This window comes from Diorhabda carinulata, chromosome 3 (assembly GCF_026250575.1).
Source record: "Diorhabda carinulata isolate Delta chromosome 3, icDioCari1.1, whole genome shotgun sequence".
Lineage (NCBI taxonomy): Eukaryota > Metazoa > Arthropoda > Insecta > Coleoptera > Chrysomelidae > Diorhabda > Diorhabda carinulata.
In genome coordinates, this window is record NC_079462.1 from 26,533,899 (window position 1) to 26,553,959 (window position 20,061).

General features: G+C 31.1%; 1 protein-coding gene across 2 annotated transcripts in view; it reads right to left on the reverse strand.

The window, feature by feature from the left end:
- LOC130891645 (neuropeptide CCHamide-1 receptor) overlaps window positions 1-20,061 on the reverse strand; it is a 119,375-nt gene that overhangs the window by 16,531 nt on the left and 82,783 nt on the right. The window contains exon 2 of one of the 2 annotated variants that reach the window (XM_057796493.1): window positions 228-274. The exons of the other annotated variant lie outside the window; for it this stretch is intronic. The gene's annotated coding sequence lies outside the window, so the exon portion shown is untranslated. The remainder of the gene's footprint in view (window positions 1-227; window positions 275-20,061) is intronic. 2 annotated transcript variants of the gene reach the window in all.

Here is a 20,061-nt window from a genome sequence, read left to right on the forward strand (position 1 = left end):
ATTTTTGATGAAATATTGTGAAAAATCCTCGAAAATACTGCAGTTGGTGTGAGGGTAAGTCAGCAACATATGTGTTTAAATGTGAAACGCGATTTAAAGAGCAGCGTGAAACAGTAAAAGACGATCTACCACAAGGAGCTCCAGTTATTTTCTTACCGGCAGCAATGTCGATACAGTCCGCAATAAGTTAGACGAGAATTCTAACTTGTATAAGTATAAGTACGTACCTCTGAACGGGAAGATTCTTTCGCTGCATTCAGAATGACAGCACAACCTAGAACAGCGAGGTAATCATGATTTATTAGAACTCGATATTTGGGTATGATTCTTAGATCCGTTAAACAAATCTATTCAAGGTTATAAATATTCATCGTTTTCTCATATTTATTTTGAATATGTGACTGGACAGTTCTATTCCGCGTGCGAGTCGAAATCAACTAGCTCCACGAAACCGTATCGGTGGTTTCGGGCATTCCTAATTCACGTTGTAATCCTTATGGTATTCCATGCATTTCTCAATATGATCAATTACATCTTGAAGGAAGCCATTATATGGAATTCAAAGAGGTATAACCGTGGTTGTAAACGAATTAACTTGAGATGCTTTGATTTGTAAAAATGTTATGTAAAGTTGTATGGAAGATAATGTGGATGCCGATGATAAAATTTTGTGTGAATCTTTGTTTTTTATGGATAAACTCTTTCTATAGATAAATTGCCACACCTGGTATATAAGTGGACTCTCAAGATAGCGGCTAGAATTAAATTAATTATATACTAGATATAGATGGTATAATTGGTCAATCGAAATTCCACACATGGGGAGCTAAGATCGCGGAGCCTTTATAGGAGCCAGTCATTTTGGATTAATAATTTTAAGATTGGGTCTCTTCAAGCGGTGTTTTAATGAAACTTAATTTTATATTATTAACATCACTTGTTCTTTTTTGTATCTAAAGAGAAGTCGAATATTATCTGATGGTATTTGACTTGTTTGGTTGCCATTTAAAATATTTTGCATTTTGTTAATAATTTCATCAAGTATTGTCTTAAATATATTACTCTTATCCCGTTTAAGTTTGAAACTAGAAGTTTCTTTGAAACCACGAACAGAAAGTTTATTGATAAAAGCCCAGAATCCGACTTTATCTTCCCTGTTTGAATCACTCACATACTTGACTAATACCCTGCCAACATTCCATAAGTTGTATCAAAGTTTTCCACTCAATTTCTTGAGCATTTAAGTTAAGTTAAGTGTCCATTAATCTTGTTTTATAATTGATAACCGTTGATTTATCGATTCGAATGATGGTAGGTGAATTAGATATTTGAAAGAAAACGCGGTTGTGGATATCAACGGAGGAATTTGTCGCGATTTAAATTGGCCACCTGGAGCATGAGCACTGGCTTCTCGTTTTACTAAATATGGGGTTGGTATCTAGCACACAAATAGACTCCAGCTCTATTCAAATTCAAATGTATTACTATTGAAATGTATATATCAAAATTCGGTAGATTAACATAACATCAGTAAATTCATTCAAATTTATATTCTGTTATAATATCACAAGAGCTTGAGTGGTATTTTAAGGAATAAAATGTAATAATCGATTATTTTCGATTTTACGAACGCTATTCGTTACGATTATGTAATGAATATATAAAATTGCTTCGCTTATTTTTAAACTTCAAGTTAATCCGAAATAAAACGATTTAAGATTTTATTAGAAACTTCAAAGGAGAGGGTTGATCTGGGAATGCGTTTGAAAACAGAATCTCGAATTCTAGACAAATAGTCGCGGTTTACCACACCACTGTCTGTTTTTTATCTGACGTCTTTCAACTATCTTTTTGGTACACAATGAAGTGATTAGTACAAAATTGCAGTTCATTGATTATTAATTATTATATATATTATTATTCCTCATTTTCCGACGTCTTCTATAATCTTCAATTTTGTTTCATCAACGAAGTTATGCAATAAATGGAATTAAAGATATTATATGAGTATGTACTTTGTGCGCATTAAAATTTCCAACCAAATTTAACTAATTTTGGCGAATCATCAAGCATTTGTTTGGTCAGGCGCTGTTAAGATCGTTCTATTAAACAACTTCTTTCGATTATTCTTGATGTAATCTGGTTTATTGTTAAATATATAGTACTGAATCGACCGTTTGCCAGGTTTTATGATTTCATAGTATATAATTACACTTCAGTTCCACCATAAATTTATTACTTTATGGAGGTCGGTTTGGGTTTTGCAATCCTTTGAGACACTTCTGTTCAACATTTTTCATTACAAGCATAATGGCTCAATGGTCAAAGTATCGCATATTTCGATCCTCTTGATCAAATTTTGGGCAGTCAACTCAGGCGGCACCCAAACTTCTTCTTGAATATTCTGTCTTAAACAAAACTAGTTAACATGGGTGTTCTCCCAGCAGAACTTAAAGGAAGTGAAGACAAAAAATTAATAATAGGCCAATTTCTGTTATAAATGTTTTATCGAAAATTCTTGAGGAAGTAATTAAAAAAAGAATGACTCAATTTATTATTAGTAATTCACTATATGATAAATTCAAGTGTGGTTTCATATAAAAAAGTAGTAAATTGTCTACAACTGTTGACATTGTAAATTTTGTAACAAAAGATTCGGATCAAATAAAGTTGCAGTCTCAGTAGATTGAAGCAAATCATTTGATGTAGTTAACGTAGATATACTTTTAAAGAAAGTGTTTGATATGGGCTTTAGAAATAAGTTTTTTGCACTATAGAATCAAATTTAAAGGCCAGTATGTTAAATTGGGTACAACATGTAGCATAAAGTTACATAATCATTACGGGGTACCACAGAGTTCAGTACTTGGACCGCTGTGTTATTTTTTGTATATTCTTAACGTACAATTTGCTAATCTTAAAGCACAGTACTACACATGATGTATTATTCGTATACACAGGTGAAAATGAAAAAGAAATGGAAGAAAAAATCAAAGAACCCATTAATTAATATTGCCGTTGGCTGATTTCTAGAAAGTAAAAAATAAATATGTATTGATAAAACCATTTATAAGTGTAGAATTCATCTTTCTCTTAAGAGTAAGAAGCAAATATACTCAGCTTTCTTTCTATCTCATCTGAGGTATCTTTTACTATTTTGGGGAACCTATGAGAAAAATAATTTCAGTGAAATGCAAATCATGCAAAACAAATTTTTGAAAATTTTGTTTAATTATGAGTATATTACACCAACAAATGTTTTACATGAAGAGACATCTAAATTGAATCCTTATTGCAACTTGAACAATGTAAACTTGTTTATAAAATATTAAATAATCTACAAAAATGAAATAAAAACATCAATTAAAATAATGAAATACACAGTTGCAAGGTCAAATAGAGACTTATATCTATCGCTAAACAGAACTAACATAGGTTTAAATAATCCTGTTCATCTCGCACCCAAAATATTTAATAGTTTGAGTAATGAAATTAAATTTGGTTGTTCTTATCAAATATTCCTTAGAAAATGTAAAAGCTTCTTAAATACTTAGTAGATTCTGTGAGAAAATAGAAATAAGTTATGTTATAACGTGCGTAGTGCGACAACTCAGGACTATTTAAGTCTCAAGCACAGAGCTTTGAAGTATTGATTTGAGATTCAAACAATTGTTAATACTTTTGTAAGGTGTTTAATTGGAGAATAAAGTTGTTTCAAAAAAATTACTACAATGTTAAATGTTTCTAAAGATCAAAGACGATTATCATATCTAAATTATACATCTAAATGCCTCTCAAATATTGTACCATATATTGTATATTCCCTATATAAAATAAGATGCTGAGAAAATGGGAGGTAGGTGGTTCACAAAATAATAAATGTCTCTACATTAAAAATGTGTTTTTATTCATACATAATTCTTGTTAAAAGTTAGGGAGGACGGTTTTGTATACCCCCCACTCTGTATAGATGCTATTCAAGGAAAATAATTTTCTAAAAAATATGTCATGTAGTAGCTTCTATTTGGTTTTAAAATTAGAAAAAAGTTCCATCATGTAGTGCTAACTTTTTTTCAAGCTTTAGCGGCAGAAAACCAGAGTTAATATTAATAAGACAAAAAAGTTAGTTTTAGCCCTCTTTCATCTCCAACTAAAAATTGTATTCTATTTTCCATTATCACTGGGTTTATTTCGGCGTCGAATTGTAACACCATTAATAATTTATATTCTTTTGAACACTTTTGTTGGATATTGTGTAGGAATCTTTTGGCATTGTGCATTTTACGATGTAGTCTCATTATTTTTTCCTCTTACTATGGAAATGTAGTGGTTCCAATGATATGAAAACAGTCGGATATTTAATCCCATTGAAGAGAAATGTGACACAAAAAGAATACAGATACAATTAGTATAACAAGTTCGGGAATTCGCAAGGCAGTAGGGTTTATCATATTATCGTAGTAGCACTTGGTTTCTGAGTCCGAGTCCGATGTAACGACGAAGAATTAGAAATAATTCATGAGACATTCTAGTCATATATAATTTAACAATAGAAAATAGAAACGAAGCAAACACGCCTAAAATAACTGCAGACGAAGATCTACCGTTTGAATTGACAGAGGTGCAAGCGGCTATCAAACAGCTCAAAAAAAAGCTAAGATCAAGATGGCATAACTAACGAACTACTCAAATACGGGGGAGAAAGCCTTGCCAAGCGATTGAGTACAACAGACCAGCATTTATGTGCTTTATAGATCTACAAAAAGCCTTAGATCAAATACAACTAAATACATAGTACATATACTATACAATAAACAAATCCCTTATGACTTGATAAAAATCATTGAAAATATATGCATGGACAACAAAATCCAAGCTAAAGTGAACGGAGTGCTAACGGAGCAAATAGCAGTATACAAAATAATTCGTCAGGGAGACTCCTTAAGTCACTTGTTTTTCAATATCATTATGCATGAAATAATCAAGAAATTAAGAAAGCTAAGGGGGTACCAGATGGGGGACCAAAATATTACAATACGCTGATAATGTTGTTCTAGTCGCAAAAAATGAGGATGATCTTCAAAGACTTTTACATGTGTTTAACATGCACAGTTAATTCTTTCAATATGATAATATCTGCGTCCAAAACAAAGTGTATTGTATTGTACAACCTGTTGGAAAAAAGTACTTGATTACTTGATTGTGGATTGCAATAGAGGATGTATCATTTGTTGAAAAATTCCATGAGAAATTATTGTCTTGGAAACGTCCTTAAAATGAAACAAATAGATTTTAAGCAGGAAACTTTTGAATTAATTTCAAAAGACAACCTGTAATACAAGAAGAACGGACCTCACTGTATCGGGCGTTTCAATAAAGATCTCTACTTGGAAAATATTATATAAGGGTTTCAATCAGAGATTATTAAAGTAAACTAGTAACAGAACAGCAGAAGCCACATGTCTTTCTCCTATCTCCATATATCTTCTAAAATCTGTAAATCCTACATATTTTCCTTTGATATATGACCTTCTATGGTTAAATGTACCGAACGGATTCCAACAATTTTGAAATAATCAATATCGAGCTTCCTTCTTTACTAATAGCAAATTCAATAAACTTTTTTGCATAAAAATCACTGGATACATAGGTAGTTTAATAAAGTTAACACACACAAATGACACTATATTTTGAGATATAATAAAACTATGAGTATTTTTTGATAAAATGATTTCAATAACATCATCACTACCTATCTCAATGTACCGAAGCTTCCAGAATTAAAAGCCTGAATTTATGAGTTGTATCATGTGGATCGTATTTTTTTTTTTGATTAAATAATAATCAGATATCCCACATGGCTAAATGAGGCGAATAGCGTGGATGCACAAAGACTGTCTTATTATTTCAACGTAAAATCCAACTGTCTCTGTGCAGTATGTCACATTAACCCACGAATACGGACTCACAAGTTGCAAGTGAACAGTTTATGGTGTATTATTTCGATGAATTCTAGTCTTCAAGCTAAATTGATCTCACAGAAAGAAAACTGCGTACAAAACATTGTTGAGAGACATTCACCACATCGCTATTGTTGATGTTGATGAAACTTCGCGAATCCTAACGATTATGGAGAAGCTGTAAAGCATCTGTCTAATGATTCGATTGCCTTTTAACGAATACCTTCTCGCATAAAATATAAATATTTTTAAAAGTATTTATAAAAATAATAAGTTTATAAAACTAGGTATCTACGCCTATGGTAGATAGATCAAACAAAATTGTCGGCAAGTGTTTTAAGAAACTGCAATTGATATTGGAAGAACTATACTAATACTGATATTGAACAATACGAAGCGTCAATTTAACAATCAGTTGCGCTTCGTCAATCGCCACAGCCAACTAGGGATGATTGATCTTCCAATCTACATATTCTAACGTTACAACGCTCGTTTCCATTCAGAGAAAAAATTGAATATTGAAAAGCATATTGAATATAACAATGTCGATTGAGAACGTAACAATTGAAATCAATCAAACGTTTCTAAAAATAAGTTACTGATCATTATTTTTGAGTGTTTATTCTTTGAATGTCTGCTTTAAAATTATAATGATGTATACAAGATAATGGATATCAACAAGTATCAATGATTCGTATGGCAGTATTCATATTTTGTCAACTCATCATGCGAAATACAAAACCTATTTAAATTTCAAGAAAGCTAGATAAATACGAATATGAGATTACTTATCTCATGGGATATTACAATAACATCAAGATAAAGGAAATTCGAATGAAGGGAAACAATGGTATTGATTCGAGAAGAGATTATTATTTAGGAAGGACAATAAATGATGATGCTGAAAAATTACTATTTATAATCAAAAATACTATATTATGAATCGAGATTTATCTATCTATGAATAAGTTCAATAGAATGAAGTATATTGTGTTTTATGTGGCAACTAATCCATTAATTGATATTTTAAGTAATAATTTGACAGATGTATTTGACTTATTCTAAAAATGTTATGTCCAAATATTGGCATTTGCTATTAAAAATCCTGAACAATTTATCAAGTAGTCCTTTTGTTAATTGTTAAAGTTATGTAAAAGACGTTGACGTTGTCTTAAACTTTACTAGAAGAGGGATGGACTATACGTTGTGTATAATGTTTACTAATTGTTAATTATTCAACAACAAATCGAATGGGTAGAAAATTTAGAGAATCTGCATTATACGAAAAAAATTATAGTCAAGAAAAAGGATAGATGCGAAATTTTTGGACGCTTTTCCTAACAACAGATTTGAAGATATAGTAAGATTATTATCAAAGAGCTAAGTAATGAGCTCTAAAAAAGCCGAAACCACTACGACTTACTACAGATTTAGATTATCTAGTAATACATACTCACATACATTTCAGTAAGCTTAAAATCTCAAGATGGTTGTACAGCGCAAACTTGGAGAAAACATTTTTCATGAGAAGCTGTCTCTCCAAAAAGAGAGATTCTACTTTAGCTATTTATAGGAGTTGTCTTTGTTCTCATTTCAAGGATCAAAATAAAGGGATCCTAGGATGGCCACTTAACTTAATTCAATAGAACACTTTTCTGATGTTTTAAAAAGATAAGTTCGGCATCTTGTACCTGAGCCTTGAAGTGCTGGAGCGAATTGCTCTCTACAAATGGGAAGAATTTCTGAAACATCCATCAAAAACTTGATAATAAACTTACCTCGCTAAATACAAACAGTCTTAAAAGTTCGAGGGTATACAAATGATGAAGATGAAAATTAACGAACACAAAACTAAAATGGTTATGAAAAGTCAGAAGGAATATATTATAACATAAGTATAGAATCAAAAATAGGGCAAGTCAAAAGTTTTAAATATGGTGGAATGATATTAACACAAGATGCACATTTGTACAAGAGATAAACTATATAGAAAATAGCTACACCAATATTTATATTTGATTCAGAAACATGGATTATTACACAGAAACAAGAAATCAAAATATAGAGTACAGAATAGGAGTTCTAACAAAAATTAAAAATAAAACAAAAGTTTTAAACAAAGTCCACTGAAAACCACCACACTACGTAATGAGAATAAGAGAATTTCTGATTTCTGAGGAAGATATATGAAGCACGAAAAAAAAAGGTAGAGTTGGATAGAAGTACTAAGAATGGCAATGGGAAAACAAGTAGAAAAATGACAGGACATGAGGCAAAAGACACAGGATAAGAAAGAATGGGAGCATCTGTGGAAAAATATCCCATGCAATGACTTCAACAAGCCATACATCTGAAGCTAAAGTAAGCTATTGGTCTTTTCCGGTAAATACCGCGACCAATATTGAATTACACCTTTCCTTAAGATCGTGACTTATATCAAATTTTTTATTAATATCGGCATACTTATTGGCTCCCAATTCCAAGTATAATGCATTGACTGAAAGATTGAAAGCTTTGGTCCAAACTGAAGACAACATTAGCCAGTGCTGCAATTTGATTTGTGCTACTGGTAGACGCCCATTCTGCCACCCAGTTGTGAATTATCATTTACATCTTTCAATTAATAGTCGGCGATATTAAATTCCATTGATCCACGAGGTGAGTCTAATGAATTAAATTCATATTCTCTGAGCAAGGCGACGCACTTTCATGTCTACTTTTTAATGTAGCTCTTGAAATGGCGTTCAGGCGTGCCGACATTTGGATTAGTAGAATATTAGCAGCTGGTTCAGTCTTGCAGTTAAGTTGTATTTATGCATCAGTTGATAAAACTTTTATTCTCAATTTAAATAAGATTAAATAAATTAATTAAAGTTTGCTCTAATCAATATATCCCGGAGGAGAATATTGCTCGGATGGTTAAATCTCCGATTGATCTTTAGTTTTACCACAAACGTTTACAAGAAATTATTATCCCAGGTTTAATTTAGAGTATAAGATATATTTCGTCACTGAAATTATCGTTACTTCAATAGTGATTTTTGCGACTATTGAATTTTATATGTGTGAATCATGTATTAAAAATATGTTTTCACGTACATCAACTTCAATATTTCCGAATTCTGACAAATTGGGATTCTAATTGAAAATTTACTTCGGTTATATCTTTCAAGAGCGGAACCACGTGATTAATCGTCGTATTTCAAACATCCTAAATTCATCCCCAAAACACGCGTTTAATACAGAATTGAGTGACGATTATTCGGAATCCTCCATAAAAACATTCAAAAAGATAAAAAATAATAGCTCCCTATTTTTCTCATCTCTCCGAACCCTAAAAATCCCCGAGCACCAATAAATTTCATTCGTTCTTGTTGCCAAAAAGTGTACTATTCCAACAAACCACTAATTCCAATGTTTTTTTATTTTCGTACTATCAGGAATTAGTGTTCTATTTTTGTTCTATTTGTTTTTATAGAGTATAAATATGACAAACATTACAAATATACCATGGATATATGATTCCATAAAATATTGATGAGTTTTTTATAGGCCCCATATTCCTAAAAGGTAATAATCGAAACAAAGGCTTTCCCTTGAATAATCAAATGAATTGAGTAATATTTATGTCATAATAAGAGAGAGTTCTTCTCTAAGAAGAATTTTAAATATTTTTAATTTTTTTAGAACATAAAGATATACTTTATATCAAATCATATACGTGGTTTGTCTGAAAAGATTTCAATCCGAATATTTACCTAAGTATTTAAAAACAACTCTTCAAAGTGAACGTTTCTTTTCAACCTCCGATAGGCTATAAATAAAAGACAAGTTCATATAGAACAATGATTTTATTACTAAAAGATTGGTACACTAGAGGTTTTCATATAATAGCCGAAGAGATTCAGACATTTGTCATATCTGTTGACAAGCTTTTCAATACTCTCTTCAAAGAAAGTTGCCGCCAATGTAGCCTAACCGCTCAGAAACAATAGAGTAAAAAACGAATCTTGAAATTTCTAGAAATTCTGTAAACAAATCAGTAATGGTGAATCTGAGTTTTTATTCAACCATTCTGTCAACTCGTTGAACCAGGTCGTCTGAATCGACAGATTTGCGTTCTTGACCCCCTTCATCATGCACATAATTACGACCATCTTTAAACTTTCGACATAATTCATGCAAAACACCATTACTCATGGAGTTTTCCCATACACACGACTCATTCTCCTCACTTCACAATCAACTTTACATTTAATTACAAAATTACTAATTTTGACTATTATTCAAACATGAAGGATTACATACTATTTTTATTCATAATCAACTTATATATCGCTAATGACAAACCTTCAATTTAACGTTGATTAATTATTCAATCAAAAATTTTATTCTGATGTATATCTCAACATATGTATAATTGTTCCTGTCAGTCCACAGTCAATGATTCTTCACTTGCTCCTCCTAGACGAGACACCATCGTCTTGACTTCCTAAACACTTTTTGAGAAAGCGAAGAGCAAATTGAATTCTTCTAAAAAACTTTTACCAAAGAGTCGATACCAAAGATCTTTCAAAAATTAGCTCCAAAGAACCGCACAAAAGAGTCACCAAAAGAGGACAAAAGAGAGCCGCACACAAAAGAGCTTCCTCCATTATGTTTCCGGTATATATATGTTTGTAAATTTCCCCCTGTTATAACTGTGTCATTTTTTATGAAAACAATGACAAATTTTCAGTTTTTGTAAATTTGAATCGATATCCATTTCAATAGTTAACTTATACAATTATATGATTAGTCCATATTCCAAATATTCATTTCATTCAGTTATAAATTTATTTGATACATATTCCATGATTTTAGTAAATGAAATCTGTGAAATTTCTGATAGCTGGTTTAGACCAATTCCTGTATTGAGGTTATGTTAATTGACATTAGACATTATAAAATAATTTTTATTATTCATTCATCAAATAAATAATTTCATAATGAAATATCATTTATATTTAGAAAAATTACCTTATTTGAATCATATTATCATATATACAGAATTGTTTACTTATATCTAATATATATCAACAGCGATATTTTGAACAGCGGCACCCAAATAGCGTTTGAAAAGTTAATGCATTGCTTTGTTAGTTCTGGATATATGAAAGACACGAAAGACCAAAAATTATTACAACCGGAATGAGATGTAATCTCAGTCGTTACTCAGAATCTCTACAGTGGTATACGATTAAAATATCACGCTAATACGACATTAGGCAAAATATAAAATGTATTCGTGCCATATTTAATCTTACCAAGAATCTTTATGTGAATGGGATGAACAACAAATCCGTATTAACAGATTTCTTTTTCAATTTGTGCTTTGTTGCGATAAGACTCTTTAAATAAATTGTGATCAGGCACAATTTATATCATTGCTCCAATCGTGAATTGTATACTCTTAGTCGGAATAGGTGGTTTATAATCTATAATGAGAAGTCTAATATGGTATTTGAATGATAGCAATCCAATTCCTGGCAGTGTGCTCGAGAGGCACTTCGTAACTCCAACATTGCGAAATACATCTCGCTCGATGAAAATCGAGAACTACAATGTTGGTCAGTTCAATTGCGATTGTCTTTATCTATGAGGAGCTACCTAAGGTCCTAATTTAATCCTGATCATTCGTCCTCTATCTTCGATTTTTTATATTCGTCTTTCTTGGGAATGAGTCTAATAATATCTGATGAAAGTTTGCATATTTCTATAAATTCTAACAGCAATTTCTGGAACGATCATGCAGCTTCCCAAATACTAATACGAATAATTCTTCCAAATTCAGTTGCTGATAATTTGCGTTTCTTTTATTTATTTTTATGTATTGAATTTCTGTGTCAATGAGTAATTTTACCAATATATCACTTCAACTCTCTGTTTTCAGATTATATAAAAAATTTCGAATAAATCAAAGTATCCATATAACTCGATTCGAATGATATATTCCGTTTTTCGGAAGATATCCTCTCAAAATATGTATTTCCGGAAGATTTTCAGAATTTTCGAATAAATATTTTATGTATGTACATAAATCTCGTAATTCGAATATTCTCTGGAGTCGTCTTTGAAAAGGAATACTTTGCAACAAAGTCTTCAGTTTTACTTTATGTTAAGTTTTATATCCAACCATTAAGAACAATGCCATGACCGAATAATTTTCTAGAAATGAGTATCTTTATAACAAACATTGTTTTTAGTAACTAGAGCAAATCAAAACTTCTGAAAAACCACAACCAAAGACTTGACACCAAAGAGCTTTCAATAATTAGCAATAATTAGCCTCAAAGAGCCGCACAAGGAGATAAAAGAGATCCGCTCACAAAAGAGCGTTCTCCACTTTCTTAATAACAAACATTGTTTTGATTGACCTGAATTTTTTCAGTTTAAGTACCCATTGGATCTACTACTTTACCTCAGTATTAAACCTTCCGATTTGGCAACTTCCTTTCAACCTCGCATATTCTATCATCTCTAAACTATTCACTAAGTAGAGTAGAAATGAGTAGGTTAATCATTGGATATAAAGATACAAGTCAGTGAACTCCTCTCCACCTGAAGACATCACTTCAGTGGTATGTTTATTGTAACTATATGTAGGTATAATCAGAAAGAAAGTTCACATATTTATTTATTTCCTTACATTCCATTAATACATAAATAATTTTTTCCTCATGATATTCTACTACAAAGGTAACTGAAGAAATAATTTTTTTCTAAATATAACTAACAAGTATTCGCTTGTCTTGAACAGGAGAAAAAAATTATTACAAGATCTAATACACAACATTTTTTATAGAAATACATTAAGATGAATAGTAGAAAATTTCTTAATTACTTTTACTTTCTGTTTTTTTCTGAGAATTATTGTTAGAGCTATGATAAAAAATTGAAAGAAGTTGAATAAGTGAGTGGAAATTCGAGCATTTAATTCAGAAACTGGGAATCGAAATAGTGAAAGGGCAATTTGTAACAAATAACACATTTCATTAATTTCGTAACAACGGCCAGTTCAGTACAAATAGGTGTCCATGCACAGTGACATGGACATTTCCAATCCGTTATTAACATTTTTTGTTCATAAATAGGTGACAAAGGTAATTAAATTGTAATAGATGTGAAATTTTTACAGGAAAATTTTTTTGCAGATTTTAGTCTTTATTGACGTTTATATTTGAGTTCCCTGTGATTGTGAAAGTACGAAATATTCATTTATAGATTTTTTAACAACTCCCTTTCATTCGTACTCTGTAAAATTTACAATGAGCAATTGATTGATAGCAATATAAAAATTAATTTGCAGGAAAATTACCAGGGGACAAGTTTCTTTCACTTAGAATGAATATAGTTCGATTGAGGGATAACCTCACAACACATAAATTATAACACTAAAATATATAAGGCAGATCACACGGAAGATGACTTCTCAGTCTCATCCCTTAGTGGGAAGTCCCATTAATTATGATTTGTTGGGTACATATCATGAAGCGTTCAAAATAATTCTTAGTACTTCTGAATGAAGTCTTTCTAAAACTGCTGTTTGAGTTAGATACACTAGTCATGGTTGGATATCATAACTCTAGATGGGCTCTAGTTGATAGTAGCAGCTACCTATTAACCAATACCATTCACTGAATTTTAGACCAAATTTCAAGGTATTTTACATTTTCTTTATGCAGCAGGAGAAGCACTTTCAATCTCACATATCTTTGGTGTAGGTAAAATGACTAGTTTTCTTTACATCCACTTCAATTCTCCAAGTTTTTAGCTACGAGGAAATATCTTCAATGCTTGTTGCATTAGCTTCAATATTATGTAAGGGAATATCAACTGCGTACTTGAGATAAAGAATCTAGTCAAATGCACTATCCTGTGGAACGCCTAACATTATTAAATGCAGAGTTGTCATGGGATTAGAATTTAGATTTCAAAGTGTCTGCCTTGCAGGCTGGATTTTTGGGATTAGGAAAAAGTTGTTTGGGAGGTTTTTATAATTTTTTGTAGTGGTCAATCCTGCCAGACCTTGTCGAATGTATCGACGATATTTAAAAAGATAGCTGAACATTGCTTTTGTGACTCGATGCGTGGTGTACTCCAAATTGATACTTAGGTATTAGTCGGTTGGATTTTAGAATCGACCCTATTTTTTATTAGTAAAGTTTCTAGCAGTTTTAATAGAGAAAGTAATAGATTAATTGGTCTATTAGATACTTCTTTTCGGTAGCTTTTCCTGGTATGAGGATTAGTATGAATCGAGCTACCTTTCAAAGAAGTCTGAAATATTCCTTTCTCAATACTGCATTGTACAACTGAATTAGATACCTCAACCTTTTATTTTATAGTTTCTTCAGGATGATAGCACTAATTAGGTAATATACGGAAGTTGTTTGGGGGCTTATTTGCTGTATTGAGTTTTGGACCTGATTTTCGGTTCAAGTTGATATGGATATTTCAGAGATATTTTATAGTATACTGTTTGTTTTAGCTTAGACAGGGTCTTCTGTATTATCGCTTAGCTTCATAATTTATTATTTTAGTTCTTAAATAAGCAGTCATGATAGGATGATATATCAAAATCACATAGTTATTCAGCTAATTGGAATTTTACAATTTGGAAATTGAAAATTTAATACTCTGGAATAATCAATGATCGACTGAAACAAAAAATATTTAAAACAAACGACCGGAAAATTCGACAGGTGTCTAGATTCTCACACTTTAATCCACGTTTTGAATCGGATTTACGGTCTTTCTGCATTATATAAATGAATAAATATGTTGGAGTCGGTATAAATCGTTTTGTGGTGAAAAAAGTGATTAGATTCGCCAAAAGGTGGGAAAAACAAAAATTTATTATTACAAAGAGTGGACTGTTAAATATATATAAATAAGTTTTATTTCTATTATACACCATGAAATTTGTGAATTGCGATTCAAAAATCCATGAGTTAAATACTAGCTGAACTTCCACGCACCCAAGAATTTTTGGATTGTTTTTTTATATGTTCATATTATTTACTATAATCTTATAATGTGAGAATTTCCCCTCTATATTTGAATATTTGGAACTATAATTTGGTCATATTTTGTTTTGTAGTACCACAGTACAAAATTTACTTGGTAGTTAAATACTCAATTTTTCCGTTCAAATCAATTTTTTAACCGAAAATCTGAATTTTGTATACCAAATCTAGTGCATAAGTGAAATAAAAAATTTGTCTCCATTTCTTTTTTGTTTCGTAATTATTTAATAATGAGGATCACGCGGAAACTTCAGCAATGACACTAAAAACAATATTTGTCGACAGACAAAAAAGTATCACCCTTTATATTTCTGCCCGTAAAGAAAATTTGAATATATGCAAAACCGAGTCACACTTATTTTTGAGGGGATTTTCAATTAAATTACTTTCAATTCCCTAGCGACGGCAGATACAACTCCTAAAATTTTAAGGGAATTGGAAGTTGGATACCTTATTTTGAATATCGCTTACCTATCTTTTAAAAATAACTAATACTCACTGATACTTTTGGAGGTATCAAGTGGAAAGATTTTGTTTTAATTGTTTCATAATAAAAATGAGAAAAATTTTCGAAAATACTTTCTGCAAACGTGAAATCTGCTCTGAAACTCCTTTCTAATATTTCAGAAAATTTTTACCGGGACCTCTCTACATGCAGTTGCTATTTTCCTAATCCTAATCTCGAAGTTGAAAAATTGGTTTTATAAGTACTTTTGGGAAGAAAACTGATAACGTTACGGATATTCTTTTGATTCCTTTGTTCAATTCACATACTAGAAAATATACTATTCAGTCACTGTTCAAGAGGAAGGAAGAAGTTCCGAAAATTATTCTGCAGCCAAAGCTGACGAATGTTGCTTTCCCTTCATTTAAATAATCAACAAAGATTACACCTTTGGGATCTCAAAACACTATGGGACGCTCAACTCATTACACTTATTTCTTTGAAGGTATTCTTATTTTTAAAACAATAAAGTTTAGTAGTCTATTTAAACCCCATTGTTCACATATTTTTATTTGTATATCTAAAATCATTAACAAATCAAACACTACAGGGGGGTATATTGAAATAATTTGACTACACTTTCAATGCATTTCTGGGATTATTTTAACGAAAATTTTTGTTATAAGACCTCAATTCACTTTTTGTTGTTCTTATTAACGCTTCTTGGTGTTTCTAAAATGTACGTTAAAATCAATCAAATCGATTTGTCTCCAATTCTGATTTAACCTGTGTTCAAATAATTTTTTTTAGAATTCAATACGGAGTAATTATTCTCAAGAAATTTTAAAAAAATTAACTAATTTAAAACTATACACAAAGTATATAAAAAAATTACGTTCATATAGCTTTCATAAAAACTGTTTACGGAGTTATTCCTGACAACGTAAAAATGTTTATGTTTCTTCTATTAAAGTTTTATTTAACATAATCCTCATTTATAGCGAAACTAGTTGATGAAGCTCCTGTACATAAACTACTATTAATAACGTGTTTGATATTTGTTAGGTTACATTGAATATACATGTACACACAATCTAAATAATTGATCAGCTTCTCCTTTTCCGTTCTTTGTTAATTGTTATTTTTTTGTACACTACATTTAATGGAGTTATGTTCATGTAACATTCACTTATTTACATTCACTTTAATTTTTAGAGAAGTAAATGTAAGGATTGGTTTTAGTTATAAGCATAACTGGCACTCCTATAGCTGCTAAAATAACTTTTGTCGAATAGTACATATATGGTTGGCGACAAAGTTATTTCGGTTTTGTAGTATAAAATAAAACACTTTTTTTCAAGAATAGTTTTTAATTATTTACATATTTTCAATTTTGCTCAATGACCGTTTCCATCTTTATTTCAGCATCATGATTCTGCGCTCATAAAATTTGTCCTTCTCTGCAAAAAACTGACCCAGGTGTCATTGAAGGTCATCGTCAATTGTGAAAGATTGACTATTCAAAGAATTCTGGGAATGTCGCATCACTTCTCAGCCAAGATCCAATAGTTTTTCATGAGATACCAAAGATGTGTGAGGCCTTGCATTATCATGGTGGAACAACTTCACACTCCTTTTCAATTTGAAAATTCCGGTCGTTTTTATGATTGCTTTAACCAGTTTCATTAAGTGTTGACAGTTAATATCAGAATTGATAGTTTGGTTCCTTGGAAGCTGCTCAAAAAACACAAAGTTGTTGTGTTTTTTGAACTGTTGGATGCTGCATCGTGTTTGCTCCATGACCGTTTTCGAACTATGTTACTCTACAGGACTTCAGTAGGCCGACCAAAACGCTGCTCATCTTTAAGGGAAAAATCTCCAAAATGGAATTTTTAATACCAATTCGTTCACTCTGTTAAGCAATCAGCAACATAAAGTTGACATATTTATTTGTGAGCCGCAGCAACTTTCTTTACCTTACGGAAATAAAAAAGTAAAATACGACGAAAATTTTCATTTCTACACTCTATTCAAAATTAACCCACAACTGATAGCTTTAATAAAATTCACGCATACTTGCTTTACCAGTATCACGCCAAAATACAACATTAACATAAATTATTCACAAAATAAAGCAAGGCCCTCTATCAGTAAAAAGGGTAAGTACTTAGTTTCCAAATTGTATTACATAGTCATTCATAATACGGAAATAAATTCATGATAGGTCTCAGATAATATGATTAAATGATTAGCCATTCATAGTTTATAGTTCTTGAGGGTAATAGCAGGTGTCAGCTGAGAAGGTATACTACTTTGTTTATAATTTTTGATTTAATGAAAAAGAATGGATCTTATATTGATAAATATTTTATTTAATATCGGCAATAATTTATGGAGTACAATATCTGATAAATGTCCGCCTCTGTTAGCCTCACAAATGCGAGCCCTTTTGAGCACATTTTTCTTCACATTCTCACATATTTCACGCGGTATTTCATTAATTTCATCACGAATATTTTGTTTGAATTGCTAATTACGTTACAAAACAGAATCTGATACTATTACAAGTTTACAATATTTATTTGTTTTACAAAGTGCCTCGTTGGCGTTATATGATAAAGCTTAATAAACAATGTTCATTAACGTAACCCACGAAAAGAAGTCCGGAGAAGTCAAATGAGGCTTTCCGTGGAGGCTAATAAACATCACCATTTCTTGAAATAACTTATAGTGGAAAGAGGTATCGCAGTAATTTCATTGTAATCCTGGCTGTATGCGATGCATTTTCAGTTTCAAAGAAGTAAGGTCCAATGATTCCTCCTGACCAAATTGCACACCAAACTGTCACTTTTAATGGATGCAAAGGTAAATGATGAATAATTTGAGGGTTTTCCATTGCCCAGAACTAACTATTCTGTTTATTCACATATCCATTCAAATGAAAATGTGCCTCGTCACTCATTATGATCTTTTTATGAGAATCGGTGTTGTCATGAGCAAATTGTAACATCCTATTAGCATTTGAAATGTAAAAAAATGTAAATCTTTATGAAAAATTGTAGCCGACGCTGTTCTTTGAAGATCAAGCTCCTAAACCCGGCGTCGAATTGAGGTTGATGGATTGTTTTGAACACTTTCTTGAGCATCAGCTACAGTCCCTCTTTCTCCGAAATCATTCACTACACGATAACTAATGCATCTTGTTGGCACGTTATTTCTCCCAAAAATTTCACGTAACTTTCTCATCGTCACTGTAATCGATTATTGATTTTGATAAAATGTTTTAAAGATTAAATCACGTTAATTTACCATCTAATATTTTTCCATAATAAATTTGTCACGTTTCCACTTCACGAGTACCAAATATGAACTGTCAACACTAATGTTTACCAAAATAGCGGCAAAACTAAGTAGTATACCTTCCCGGCGGACACCTTGTATGTCAGGAGACACAAATTCTTGCTTATAGAAGAGTTGTAGTACTTGAAGTAAAATCGATGACTGACGCTAAAAAAAGATATGATTGAAGAAGAATAAAAAAAAATCACTATTTATATCCAAAAATAAAATACAACCAGTAAAATTAGAAATAGACAATAAGAAATGGGAAGTAGTCGCAAGGTTCGTGAATTTATGATTGTGAGATATGATATAACGGCAGATCTGTAGTAGTAGTAGGTTGCTAGTTATAAATAGCAAAGTTCAAACCAAAAATAATATCGAAAGATCACATCTGTTTTAAATAACAAAATATAATATGAGAAAATTATTGAAATATTATTAAAATTGATATCCAAAATGTATTATGTAGTATTGTATAACTATTAAGGCTGATATAAGCTATACTCTGAGTAATTATAGCTGTACTATCTTGGTTTACGTGTTATTTTTTCATTAGAACTGATTTTAGAAACGTATTATTGTAACATTCTGTCATTCAGTGAATAATACTGCACAGGATAATAGTTTGACTTTGTAAAATGGCTTGTCTCCTAAATTTAGTCGACAAATGCGAGACAATTTTTAATCAACGACATTCAGACCTTTTTATTGAGAGACATTATTTTGGATCATTTATTTCTGAATTTCGTGAAACTGGCAGCGTGTGAAGCAAGAAAACCGATCACAAAAGACAAGCAGGTAATAAATGTGTACAATTCGTTGTGTAACCATCTGTATCTAGCAGAAGTATAACAATCAATTGCAATGTTAGGCAAAAAGATTTTGAAAATATTTAAAGAGAATTAATTCTATCAATATATATGCAAATTGTTTGAAAATCAACAGTTGATTCACACAGATGAATTAAATGAAACGAAAATATTACTACAATTCTGCAAAAAATTCCTACGTACTTGAAACGTGTGCTTAAACGATAAAGCTACATTTTTTTGAAATCTTCGAATAACGATCCATTAGAGATTTTTTGTGTGGTTATCTCACATCGAATGGTTATCAAATAAAACCACTTACTACTGGTAAATTGCTCCTAAGAATAGTAGAAGAATGTGACAATAATCTTTTTACATTTTTTTTATGATTTTTGTCACAATACCCTTTGTGATATCCAAGATATATACATATATAT